At 42.4% G+C, this 12,918-nt stretch overlaps 1 long non-coding RNA gene across 1 annotated transcript in view; it reads left to right on the top strand.

The window, feature by feature from the left end:
- Positions 1 to 486: 486 nt before the first annotated feature.
- LOC115088653 overlaps positions 487 to 12,918 on the top strand; it is a 40,822-nt gene continuing 28,390 nt past the window's right edge. The window contains exon 1 of the long non-coding RNA XR_003855813.1: positions 487 to 596. This is a non-coding gene — a long non-coding RNA (uncharacterized LOC115088653). The remainder of the gene's footprint in view (positions 597 to 12,918) is intronic.

Here is a 12,918-nt window from a genome sequence, read left to right as displayed (position 1 = left end):
AAACCTCCTCCACTTCAGTCCATATGATTTTCTAGTGAAATCTTTCCTTGAAGCAAAAGGAACATGAGATACATCCTTAAACAGTGCAAGGGTTTGCAGAATCTACCACCCAACATCTAAGCAGTGAGCAACAGGGACTTGAGGGTGGGATAGTGTAAACTGCCTGTGACAGGGTCACTATGCTGGCCCGGGGAGGAAGGTTAAAACCCCAGGAACCAGAAAACTCCCCGGAACTAAAAACCCCAGGGAAGGGGGAAGAAATACCAAGGGACAGTCAGAGTCACGCTGGTTCCTTCCCCTGTAGCATCAGAGAAAATAGACACAGGTGAGAGAGGCAAAGCCTGGGGACTCAAGAACCAATCCCTGGCCACTAGGGGAAGGGAAGGAAAAGGGTGGAGCCCCAGGAACCAATCCCCAGCCACCAGGGGAGGAGTCTCCATCCTATAAAAAGGAGCCAAAGCCAGAGCACTCTCAGTTTCCCTCCAGGGACTGAGGAGGATGGATCAGGACCTTGCTACCTGTGGCTTTGGAGGACTTTGTTACTGGAAGCTGTCTCTGCTGGGGAGAGACGGACAGTAACCATGGTGCCAGGGAAGGTGAGTGTGTGGATTCAAAACCTTCCCTTCATTTTGGAATTTGTTTTGTTATCTTTTTGCTGAGAACTCATTGATAACACTGCCAAGAGGGTGGAGGTATCTCTGGGGAATGTGGCAGAGACCAGAGATACTGAGGGAGGTGGCAGAGAGGCCAGCAGAGCTGGATTCCTACTTGCTGGTCTGTTTTGGGACACTTTTGCTTTGCTGGGACTTGTGGCATGAAGAATAAGAGGACATGGAGGTAGACTCCTGGACGGAGGAATCCTCAGGTTCTGCCATGGAGACTGAGTAAGTGACCTGATTGGGGGGATGGGATAGTACCTGTAGTTTAAAGGAATGCTTTTTACCTTATGTGGGGGAAACCTGCTGTGCATAAGCTGTTTTGGTTTGGGAAAGCCATTAACCGCAGCACAACTGAGGGGAGTTGGGGAGAGTTATGCATTTCCCCAAAAGGAGCGGTAGTGGCTGGCTTGAGAGCCATGTGATTGTTGCTGTGCTGTAAGTATGAGACACAACTCTGAGAAAAGTAAAGAGCAATGTGAGATCCTTGAAAGGAAACTTTCCTCCCACACAGGAAACCCTGGAAAACAAAATCTAATGTTATGGCTACAGTGTCCATCTAAATAGAAATGTGAGATATGGCCTCTGGGACTATTATCTGGGTTCAAGCATCACAGGGTTTACAGAAGGAAGTGCAAAAGTGGCATTGTGAGACACAGATGAAGGGGAGGAATATGTAGAGGCTGATAAGGAAAAAGAAAACTGCTTAACAAATATTTCTGGTCAATGTTCACTGTAGAAGTTCCTGGAGCAGGACCACAAAACAAACACAAATAAGATTGGAATTGAGAACAGTGTTGAGAGGAGGTAACTAAACTTGAAGTACATAATGCAATGGGGTCAGATGGGATACATCCAAGGATATTGAGGGAAGTTAGGGAAGTCCTGGCAGCTCCACTGGCTGACCTTTTCAATGCTTCTTTAGAGCTGGGAGTAGTTCTGGAGGACTGGAGAGGGGCAGATGTGGCTCCCATTCATAAAAGTGAAAGTAAGGAGGAGGCTGGAAACTATAGGCTGGTTAGTCTGATCTGTGTGATGAACAAATTAATGTAATAATTAAAACAGAGGATAGTGCAGTTTCTTGAATCCAATGGATTGCATGATCTAAAGCAGCATGGTTTTACTAGAGCTAAATCTTGTCAGACTAATCTGATCAATGACTTTGAATGGGTGACCAGAGAGTTGGATCAAAGGAAAGCGCTAGATGTAGTGTACTCGGTTTTCACTAAGGCCTTTGATATGGTTCAGCACAGGAGATTTATAAATAAATTGAGCATCCTTGTAAGGAACCTAGAGTGACTGACTGGGTTAGAAACTGGCTGTGTGGGAGGTGATAAATGGAATTTATTCTGAGGAGGGGGCATTACTAGTGAATCAAGTGATGTGCCTTAGGATTCAGTCATAAGAACATGCCATACTTGGTCAGTCCAAGGGTCCATCAAGCCCAGCATCCTGTTTCCAACAGTGGCCAATCCAGGCCATAAGAACCTGGCAAGTACCCAAAAACTAAGTCTAGTTCATGTTACCATTGCTAATAATAGCAGTGGTTATTTTCTAAGTCAACTTAATTAATAGCAGGTAATGGACTTCTCCTCCAAGAACTTATCCAATCCTTTTTTAAACACAGCTCTACTAACTGCACTAACCATATCCTCTGGCAACAAATTCCAGAGCTTAATTGTGCGTTGAGTGAAGAAGAACTTTCTCCGATTAGTTTTAAATGTGCCACATGCTAACTTCATGGAGTGCTCCCTAGTCTTTCTATTATCTGAAAGACTAAATAACCAATTCATATCTACCCGTTCTAGACCTTTCATGATTTTAAACACCTCTATCATATCCCCCCTCAGCCATCTCTTCTCCAAGCTGAAAAGTCCTAACCTCTTTAGTCTTTCCTCATAGGGGAGCTGTTCCATTCCCCTTATCATTTTGGTAGCCCTTCTCTGTACCTTCTCCATCGCAATTATATTTTTTTTGTGATGCGGCGACCAGAATTCTATACAGTATTCAAGGTGCGGTTTCACCATGGAGCGATACAGAGGCATTATGTTATTTTCCGTTTTATTCACCATTCCCTTTCTAATAATTCCCAACATTCTGTTTGCTTTTTTGACTGCCGCAGCACACTGAACCAATGATTTCAATGTGTTATCCACTATGATGCCTAGATCTCTTTCTTGGGTTGTAGCACCTAATATGGAACCCAACATTGTGTAATTATAGCATGGGTTATTTTTCCCTATATGCATCACCTTGCACTTATCCACATTAAATTTCATCTGCCATTTGGATGCCCAATTTTCCAGTCTCACAAGGTCTTCCTGCAATCTATCACAATCTGCTTGTGACTTAACTACTCTGAACAATTTTGTGTCATCTGCAAATTTGATTATCTCACTCGTCGTATTTCTTTCCAGATCATTTATAAATATATTGAAAAGTAAGGGTCTCAATACAGATCCCAGAGGCACTCCACTGCCCACTCCCTTCCACTGAGAAAATTGTCCATTTAATCCTACTCTGTTTCCTGTCTTTTAGCCAGTTTGCAATCCACGAAAGGACATCGCCACCTATCCCATGACTTTTTACTTTTCCTAGAAGCCTCTCATAAGGAACTTTGTCAAACGCCTTCTGAAAATCCAAGTATACTACGTCTACCGGTTCACCTTTATCCACATGTTTATTAACTCCTTCAAAAAAGTGAAGATTTGTGAGGCCTTGGGACAGCCATGCTGATTTTGTTCCATTAAACCATGTCTTTCTATATGTTCTGTGATTTTGATGTTTAAAACACTTTCCACTACTTTTTCTTATCAATGTCTTACATTTTAACTTACCAACGCTTATGCATTATCCTATTTTCTTCTGTAGGATCCTTCTTTCAATTTTTGAATGAAGATCTTTTGGCTAAAATAGCTTCTTTCACCTCCCCTTTTAACCATGCCGGTAATCATTTTGCCTTCTTTCTAGAGATGTGAATCGGTTCGGTTCCGATTCAAATCTTATAATTTTTATCATCCGGCCCGATTGGTTTTTTGTTTATCGGCTGCGCCCGATCCGATAAACAAAAAACCCATCCTGACGCTTTAAAACTGATCCCTTAGCCTCCCCCACCCTCCCGAACCTCCCCCCCCCCCAAAATGTTTTAAAATTACCTGGTGCTCCAGTGGGGGCACGGGGAGCAATGTCCTGCTCTCGGGCCATCTACTGTGCTAATAAAAATGGCGCCGATGGCCCTTTGCCCTTACCATGTGACAGGGTATCTGTGCCATTGGCCGGCCCCTGTCACATGGTAGGAGCACTGGATGGCCGGCGCCATCTTTAAAAATGGCACGGGCATGGCCGTCACCATCTTTAAAGATGGCGCCGGCCATCCAGTGCTCCTACCATGTGACAGGGGCCGGCCAATGGCACAGATACCCTGTCACATGGTAAGGGCAAAGGGCCATCAGCGTCATTTTTATTAGTTGCAGCCAATGGCCCGAGAGCGGGTGATCGGTCCCGGGGCTTCCACTGGACCACCAGGTGATTTTAAAACATTTTGGGGGGGGGGGGGGTTGGGAGGGGGGGGGAAGGTAAGGGATTAGTTTTAAAGGGTTGGGGTGGGTTTAGGGGTTGTTTTGGTGTGCCGGTTTTCCCGCCCTCTCCCCAAATAACTCCCGTTAGTGGACACAAACCCGATTAATGGTTTTTCACGATAAATCGGAGGAATTTCTATTGTATCGCACTCTTTAATGATTTTTGACGATTTAAAAAATATCGGACGATATTTTAAATCGTCAAACGATTCACATCCCTACTTCTTTCCACCTTTCTTAATGTGTGGAATACATCTGGACTGTGCTTCTAGGATGGTATTTTTTAACAATGACCATACCTCTTGCACACTTTTTACCTTTGTAGCTGCTCCTTTCAGTTTTTTCTATTTTTCTCATTTTATCAAAGTTTCCCTTTTGAAAGTTTAGCACGAGAGCTGTAGCTTTGCTTATTGTCCCCCTTCCAGTCATTAATTCAAATTTGATCATATTATGATCACTATTGCCAAGCAGCCCTACCATTATTACCTTTCTCACCAAATCCTGTGTTCCACTGAGAATTAGATCTAAAATTGCTCCCTCTCTTGTCGGTTCCTGAACCAATTGCTCCATAAAAATGTCATTTATTCCATCCAGGAACTTTATATCTCTAGCATGTACCGATGATAAATTTACCCAGTCAATATTGGGGTAATTGAAGTCTCTCATTATTACCGCACTACCAATTTGGTTAGCTTCCCTAATTTCTCTTAGCATTTCATTATCAGTCTCACCATCTTGACCAGGTGGACGGTCGTATATGCCTATCACTATAGTCTTCCCCAACACACAAGGGATTTCTACCCATAAAGATTCAATTGTGCATTTAGTCTCATGCAGTTTTAATAGTCAGTAAGGCAGCAAATAAATAAAAGTTAGACTGTATTTTTAAATAGTCAGTCTGTAAGGCAGCTAGTAAGCAGAAGTTAGAGTGTTTGTATATTGGCTAGGAGCAGTGTATACCTAAGAAAAAAGGTTGAACAGTTCAATTCAGTTACTCACCTTGGAAAGGTGTTGAGGTAGTGTGATTTGGTTTGATTAGGTACCAACATTTGTTAATCAAGAGAGCAGTGAGTCACTCTGGCTGACTAACTGAAGTTAGACTGTATTTCCCAACCCTCCCACCCAGCTCATCCTTTAATTTAAAGACAGGTGCCACTTAAAAAAAAAACACCTTATTGAGTTTGATCATTCCCATGGAGGCCACATATAGTGAATTCACAAATACATTTAAAGGACATTAATTACACACATTCCTACTCCCATAGCAACCTAAAACTTAACTAGGAACTGAACAAATTTGAGATGAAGGCAGCAGTCCAGCAGCAAGAGGGGGGCTCTATGCCATCCCGGACATAAAGTGCCACACCGCCTCCCGGGTGCTCCTCTCTGTCATTGCGATATAATTTGTACCCTGGTATAGCACTGTCCCATTGGTTGTCCTCCTTCCACCATGTCTCTGATATGCCAATTAAGTCTATGTCATCATTCACTGCTATACATTCTAATTCTCCCATCTTACTTCTTAGACTTCTGGCATTAGCATACAAACATTTCAAAGTTTGTTTTTTGTTTGTATTTTCATTCTTCTTTTTAGAATTGTTTAGGTCAGCTGAGTTTTTAGTTACAGGCACTTGGACTACATTACTTATAATTGGAACCTCACTGTCGGGATGCCCTAATTCTATTGCATCATTAGTATCCTTTGAAGATACCTCTCTCCGAACCATGTGCTGCTGAGCGACTGTAGGCTTTCCCCTTTGTTCTAGTTTAAAAGCTGCTCTATCTCCTTTTTAAAAGTTAGCCCCAGCAGTTTGGTTCCACCCTGGTTAAGATGGAGCCCATCCCTTCCGAAGAGACTCCCCCTTCCCCAAAAGGTTCCCCAGTTCCTAACAAAACTGAATCCCTCTTCTTTGCACCATCGTCTCATCCATGCATTGAGACTCCGGAGCTCTGCCTGCCTCTGGTGAACTGCGCATGGACCAGAGAGCATTTCAGAAAATACTACCCTGGAGGTTCTGGATTTAAGCTTTCTACCTAAGAGCCTATGTCATTGGTGCCCACATGTACCACAACATCTGGCTCCTCCCCAGCACTGTCTAAAATCCTATCTAGGTGATGCGTGAGGTCCATCACCTTCGCACCAGGTAGGCATGTTACCAGGAGATCCTCACGCCCACCAGTCACCCAACTGTTTACATTCCTAATAATCGAATCACCAACTATGACGGCCGACCTAACCCTTCCCTCTTGGGCAGTAAGCCTTGGGGAGATATCCTTTGTGCGAAAGGACAATACATCACCTGGAGAGCAGGTCCTTGCTACAGGATCCTTTCCTGCTACATCAGGTTGATGCTCTCCAATCATGAGACCTTCTTCCTCCAAGGCAGCACAAGGGCTGCTAGTCTGATGTTGGGAGTTGGCTACTATGAGGATGAAAGGGGATAGACTCAGAAGTAATCTTAGGAAATATTTCTTTACAGAGAGGGTGGTGGATGCATGGAATGGAATCCCAGTGGAGGTGATAGAAACAAAAATGATATCTAAATTCAAGATAGCATGGGATAAATACAAACACACTAAATAATATTACCAAATAGTTAACTTTGCCCCAATATTTTTAAAAAAGACAATGTCCCAAGCAAAAACTTACTGATTCCTTTCAGCCACCAGCAAGGTGATCCTCTCCTCTCAGTGCTCCAACTGAATTGGGACCAGTTCTTTTCAACATTTTTGTGAACAGCATAGAGAGAATTGTTGGGAAAGTTTTGTCTTTTTGCCGATGATACCAAAATCTGCAACAGTGTAGACAGCTAGGAAGATGAGGAAAGCATGAGGAGGGATCTTGAGAAGCTCATGGAATGGTCTAGAAATTGGGATCTAAGATTTAATGCTAAAAAATGCAGAGTAAAGCATTTAGGATGTAAAAACCCAAGGGAGAGGTACAGTATTGGAGGTGAAATTCTTCTAAGCACAATAGAAGAGTGGAATCTAGGGATGACTGCATCTGATCTTAAGGTGAGCAAACAGGCAGATAAAGCAACAGCAAAACCCAAAAAGATGCTTGACTGCATAGGGAGAGGATTGGTTAGAAGAAAAAAAGAGGTGTATAGGTCCCTTGTGAGACAATACTATGTACAATTCTGGAGAGCGCACCTTCAAAAGGATAGAAACCGATTGGAGTAGGTCCAGAGGATGGTTACTAAAATGATCAGTGATTTTCGTTTTAAAGCATTTGGAAATAAACTAAAAGATGTAAACATGTATACCCTGGAGGAAAGGCGAGATAGCGAGATATGATAGAGACATTTAAATATCTCAAAGATTCCCATGCACAGGAGGCTAGCCTCTTTTAATGGAAAGGAGGCTTTAGAACAAGGGGTCATGGAATGAGGATGAAAGGGGATAGACTCAGAAGTAATCTTAAGAAATATTTCTTTACAGAGAGGGTGGTGGATGCATGGAATGGAATCCCAGTGGAGGTGATAGAGACAAAAATGATATCTAAATTCAAGATAGCAGGGGATAAATACAAGGGATCTCTGAGGAAGTGATTGGAATTGTAAGGCTAGATAAATTTGCATGGATGGGCAGACTGTATGGGCCATATGATGATCTTTTTCTGCTGTCATGTTTGGATATTTCTAGTTTTTATTCTGTTGTAAAGTTTGCAACTATCTACCTCTGTATAAAAGGATATTGTGTGTGAACATCAAGCATCTGTGTGGAGTTTAATTAGAGAGAAAAAAGGGCCTTGGAGACTTCTTTACTATTCCTCCCACCCTCAAAGACAGGAACCCCTGTGTCCATCTCATGTTTAAGCAGCCAGAACTATATTAATATGATCACAGGTCTAATCAGATAGCAGATAAAACACCTTAACTGTTTGATATAGGACCCTTGACAATACCAGTTTAATTTCAGCTCTGTACATTTTTAACACAAGGCAAATTTTTTATTTTATTTTTTTAATCTCTGGACAACATAGAATCAGTTTGAATAGCTACCTTTGAACAATCTTAAGGAATGACATGAACCATAAGTTCAACCATCCATTTAGTTGTCACTGTTGGGGAGTGGATTAAGAAGACCGGGCATGAGGAACAAGGAGCTGAAATGGGAGAAAAGGTTCAGTAACAAAGTCAAGTCTCTATTTCTTAAATAACTTGTAATTTATCGAGATGCTGCAAATGCCATGTGCTCCACAGAAAACCCAACTCTATTACACTATCTTCATTGTCTTGTTTTACTTAATTGCACATGGTGACACATTCCAATGTTGATTATAACGCCAGAAGGAAAATGAACAGTGAAGATACAGTATATGAATCCAGTTGCTCAATATAAGGGGGATCAACAGCGGTAAGGCATATGAAAAGCCATTCTTATAAGATGCTATAAAAATTAAAGAGTTATTTCAACACTGCCTTAGCAGGAGAGATAAAGTAGCTGTAGCTGTGCAACTCAAACAGTATGCAACTATTAGAGAGAAAAGAAAGGAGACATAGAAATACAACCAAAAGACAAAATCGAGCTAGAGCTATCATGAACAATCCAGCTAGTATTTCTGCTTTAAGTCTAAAAGGATTCCAGACTGAGAATTGTAGATCCATTCCCTGATAGGAGAAGGAAGGGATAGATATAGGGGACATTGAGAGGAGCGGGCAATGGGGTACGGAAAAAGAAGAGGCACAAGGGAGGGAGAAAAAAGAGGGCAGCAGGGAGGAAAGGGAGAGTAAACCAGGAGGGCATAGGGAGAAATATGAGGGCATGGGGAGGGAAGAGGCTAGAAACAGGAAGCACAGAAGAGAGAGGCATAAAGAAGGAAGAGGAGACAGAATGAAGGGACATATTGTGAGAAAACTGACAGGCTGGAAAAGAGTAAAGATAAGAGGGAGAAAAAGGAAAGATGACTGGGTTGGAGAGAGCGGAAAAGGAGGGCTGGGATGAGGTGATGGAAGAATAAGATAAATAAAGGAATGAAAGTAAAACAGATTAGATCATACAATAGAATGAGAAGAGTGACATGACAGATGGAAGAAAAGAGAGATGGAGAGAAGTAGCATGAAAGAGAAACCATGTCGGTTGTATGGGGGAGAGCTGGAGAACAAGTCATAGAAAAGAAAAGTAAAATGAAAAGAACAGGGGAAAGGAGTCAAGAAAAGCCAGAAGATGAAAGCAGAGTTGAGAACAATATGATATGGGAAAAAAGGTAAAGGTAAAAGTGTGTGATTTCAAATGATCTAAATATGTGACTTTGGAAAGGTGTTTTTTTTTTTTAATTTTTTTTATTTAAATTCTAACTGTAATAACAAATATCCGACACTGGTGGTGGTTTACTCCTTTTTTCTTTTTTTTTTTTAGCTTTATGTCTTTTCATTTGGATGAGGGGTGTTACGCACACTAATTTTTGCATCTCTCTTTTATTTCTTCCCCCAAACTTAGCCCTGCCTTCCCAAAGTCTATAATGTTGTCTATGGAGGGAAAATTTATGAGGATGAGAGAGGGAGAGAGAGAGACATGCTAGATGACTAGGTGTGGATGAGAAACAAGTCTGTGTTTTGTGGATAAGTGTGCATAGTAGAGGAAGTTGTATATTTGGGACTGTGTAAAGAGGTGGGTGGATGGATGTATTAGAGAGGTTTTAGTTATGATAGAAAGCAAAGCTGCACAAGAGAGGCTGTGTCTGATGTTGGTGAGGATGGATGAAATTTTATAAAATGATGGGATGGGTGGTGCTTGAGCCCATGTGATGACTGTGGTTCTACAACTGACAGTAGCCCTCTCTCCTCACCCTTGCCTCAAGTTTGGCAGGATGTCCTGTTATAGTCAATGGAAAGGTTGGCCATCCTAAGTAGGAGGATTATTGAGTCTGGTTTTTCATCCATATTCTCGCATTGGTGCCTTCACTACCCTGAGGTTGTAGGATAGGGCTGGATAAATGTTTTGGCTCAGGCCACATTACAAGTTCTTGCCTGCAGCAGGGGGGAAAGAGGAGCTCCAAGTTAGAGTTCCTAGAGCAAGAAGAAACTCTAAAAATAAATACACACATGTAGCGGATCCTATGGTCACACTACCAGTAAGTCCTGAGTGTTAAGTGTCAGCTAGTTAGAGTAGGATGGTTTAGTCGGGATGTTCCATTCAAATACAGCCCCTCCTTCTGCAGGGTCTGGAATGGCTGCCCCCCCTGGTGAGCCTTTATTGCAGTGCTCTGGCTAGTGCTTGGGAGGCAGTTAGGAGCTTAGATTTTGTTGTTTCTCAGGCCCAGTCAGAGGAGCCAAGCAAGCCCTGCTTGGTGGTCCTGACCAGGGTCGGGAAGGTTTTCCTTTCAGTCGACTCACTAGCTGGTTGGGATATCCCTCTGGGTTGTTTTTGAGGCTTTTTGAGAATTTTTAATGGTAGGAGCCTTGTGAGACACCTGGGCCTTTCTTGGGCACAGGGATTGGGGAACCCTGTGTCTGGGATACCTAGGGATAGGGAAGACCTGCCCTCGAGGTGGTGACCCACTGCAAGGAACAACTCCGGTGTTAATATGAGTTTTGGAGAAAAGACACTATTTGTTAGAAGTTCCAGCTCTTCCCTCCCCCAGCAGCATTTCAAGCTTACCTTCAGGGCTGAGGTGGGAAGGAAGAAGTCATCAGCGACAGCAGGTGGAAAATACGGCTGTCGATTCTGCATGCTGCAGCTCCTAAGCATGAGGAGGCTCCTGCTGTCTCCAATAGGCTTGCACAGAAAAGACATCAATTGGAAAATCATGTCATCTTTGTGCCCATGACCTGCTTGTCCATGTATCTGACATCATTGTTGAAGGCCTCAACATTTTACTTTTCAGCACATCATCAAGGGTGACTCAGGCCTTCGATGATGACATCAAGGACTCAGGCAGGAAGGTCAGCATCCAAGGCTGCATATAATTCAGCTTTGGCAGAAATAGGCAGGCCAGAAGAAAGATGTTAGTGGGCTGGATATGGCCCATGGGCCTTAGTTTGCTGTTTTAGGATACTTTACTGCATTATTCATTGAGAACTTCAAGCTTCTGTTAATGTGCTGTGGCAGTTCATAACAGTCTTAAATTGATACAGCACCTTTTATGGGCCTGATTTCGCTAAAGCTTTTCCCTCATTCTGTGTCTTTAGGAAGACACCTTGCTGAACCAACCCTATGTGTAATATTACATTTTCTTTCTTTGGCAAGGAAAGTTTCCTCCTACTCTATGGGCTTCCAGCCCATTTGGAACCTGCCCCAACCTAGCCAACCATCATTAACATTTGGAGATCGGAGGCTGAGGAGCTAGCATCATAGATTTGTGGATTCCTGGCTGTTTTCCCTTTTTATAATTCCCTTCCCCTGTAGATCAGTTATCTCAGTGGCAATGCTCCAGCTGAGAGACATGGGCTATGATTGCCTCTCAAATCTGGCATAAGCCCATCATTAAAATACTTTTAAGCAATGAGTGTTTTACTTACAGTTTTTATTTTAAATTACAAAATATATATATGAATGCTCTTAATTCTTTGTACTAAAGGGAGAGGGGGAGTCATGTTAGATGATAGGAGATATATTGGAGTTCACATATGTGAAGATCTCTGTATATCAGCTATAACTAACTACACCTCCAAACAGAATGTTTAGGTATAGCTTTTTTTGTTTAATTCAGCAGTTCCCGTCTATTTCTTTTTTAGATCTGATGCCATGAGCCTTAATTTGCAATTACCTAGGGATTATTTTCCCTATTTTGCATCCCCTCCCACTTCACCTAATCTAGTCATTGATATTATAGTCCTCAGCTGGGGACCATGCATTAGGGCTCATTTCAGAATTCTGCAATCATGGCCCTAAATCCAGTTAATAGGTTGTGCCATTGCACAATGGCTGGGACTCCATCCCACTAGGGGCTGTAAATGCTGCCTCTACATTATTCCCAGCCCCAGCTGGGGGAGCAGAATACCTGGCCCGAGAAATCAACACAGGCCTTCTGTACTACAGTATGCAGCAGCACCACTGAGTTATCAGTTTTAAAGCTCATGCTGCGCAGTTTGGATGCAGCTCTGAGTGCTGTTCAGTATGCGTTCATTCAATACTGACTCAAAAATATCTGTGAAACAAAATCTTTATTATAACAAGAAAGGCAAGTACAGAGTTTCTTGGGAGCAGCAGACTTTGCCAATAAAGCAATATAAGTCTCAAACCTACTCCGTTCTATTTCCATGTAGCCTTTACTTATATGTAATTTATTTTTACAACTTCATTGTTCTTCACTCTCCATGCCTTAGCTGGTTTCAACATTCCTCCAATCACAGGTTGCCAGCTTTCAACTCAGGTTTCTGTATACGTGCAACTTTCCTCACTTCAGCTCAGGTTAATGTTATAGGGTAGCTCTCCTGGTTCCAGCTTGTATCACTCTTTATCACGATCAGCATGCAAAGTCCAACAGTTCAGTGTCTTTCAGGTTTGCAGCATATACAGTTATATACATTCCCCTCTTGATGGATTCTTGCCTAGAGATCCTTCACAAAAAGTATTGGCCTGTATCCAGCTGTCTTAGGTTGTCCCCTGCAAAATATTCTAATAATATTCCCAAGAGATCTTACCCGTCATAGCCTAGCATACTGTTTATAGCAAGTCTTACATGACATAATAGGGGTCTGCATAAATCTCAATATCTTTTCCAGACACAGCTGCATAAG

This window comes from Rhinatrema bivittatum, chromosome 3 (genome assembly GCF_901001135.1).
Source record: "Rhinatrema bivittatum chromosome 3, aRhiBiv1.1, whole genome shotgun sequence".
Taxonomy (NCBI): Eukaryota; Metazoa; Chordata; class Amphibia; order Gymnophiona; family Rhinatrematidae; genus Rhinatrema; species Rhinatrema bivittatum.
The sequence above is the reverse complement of the archived record's forward strand: the minus strand, read 5'-3'. Positions and strand labels throughout refer to the sequence as shown.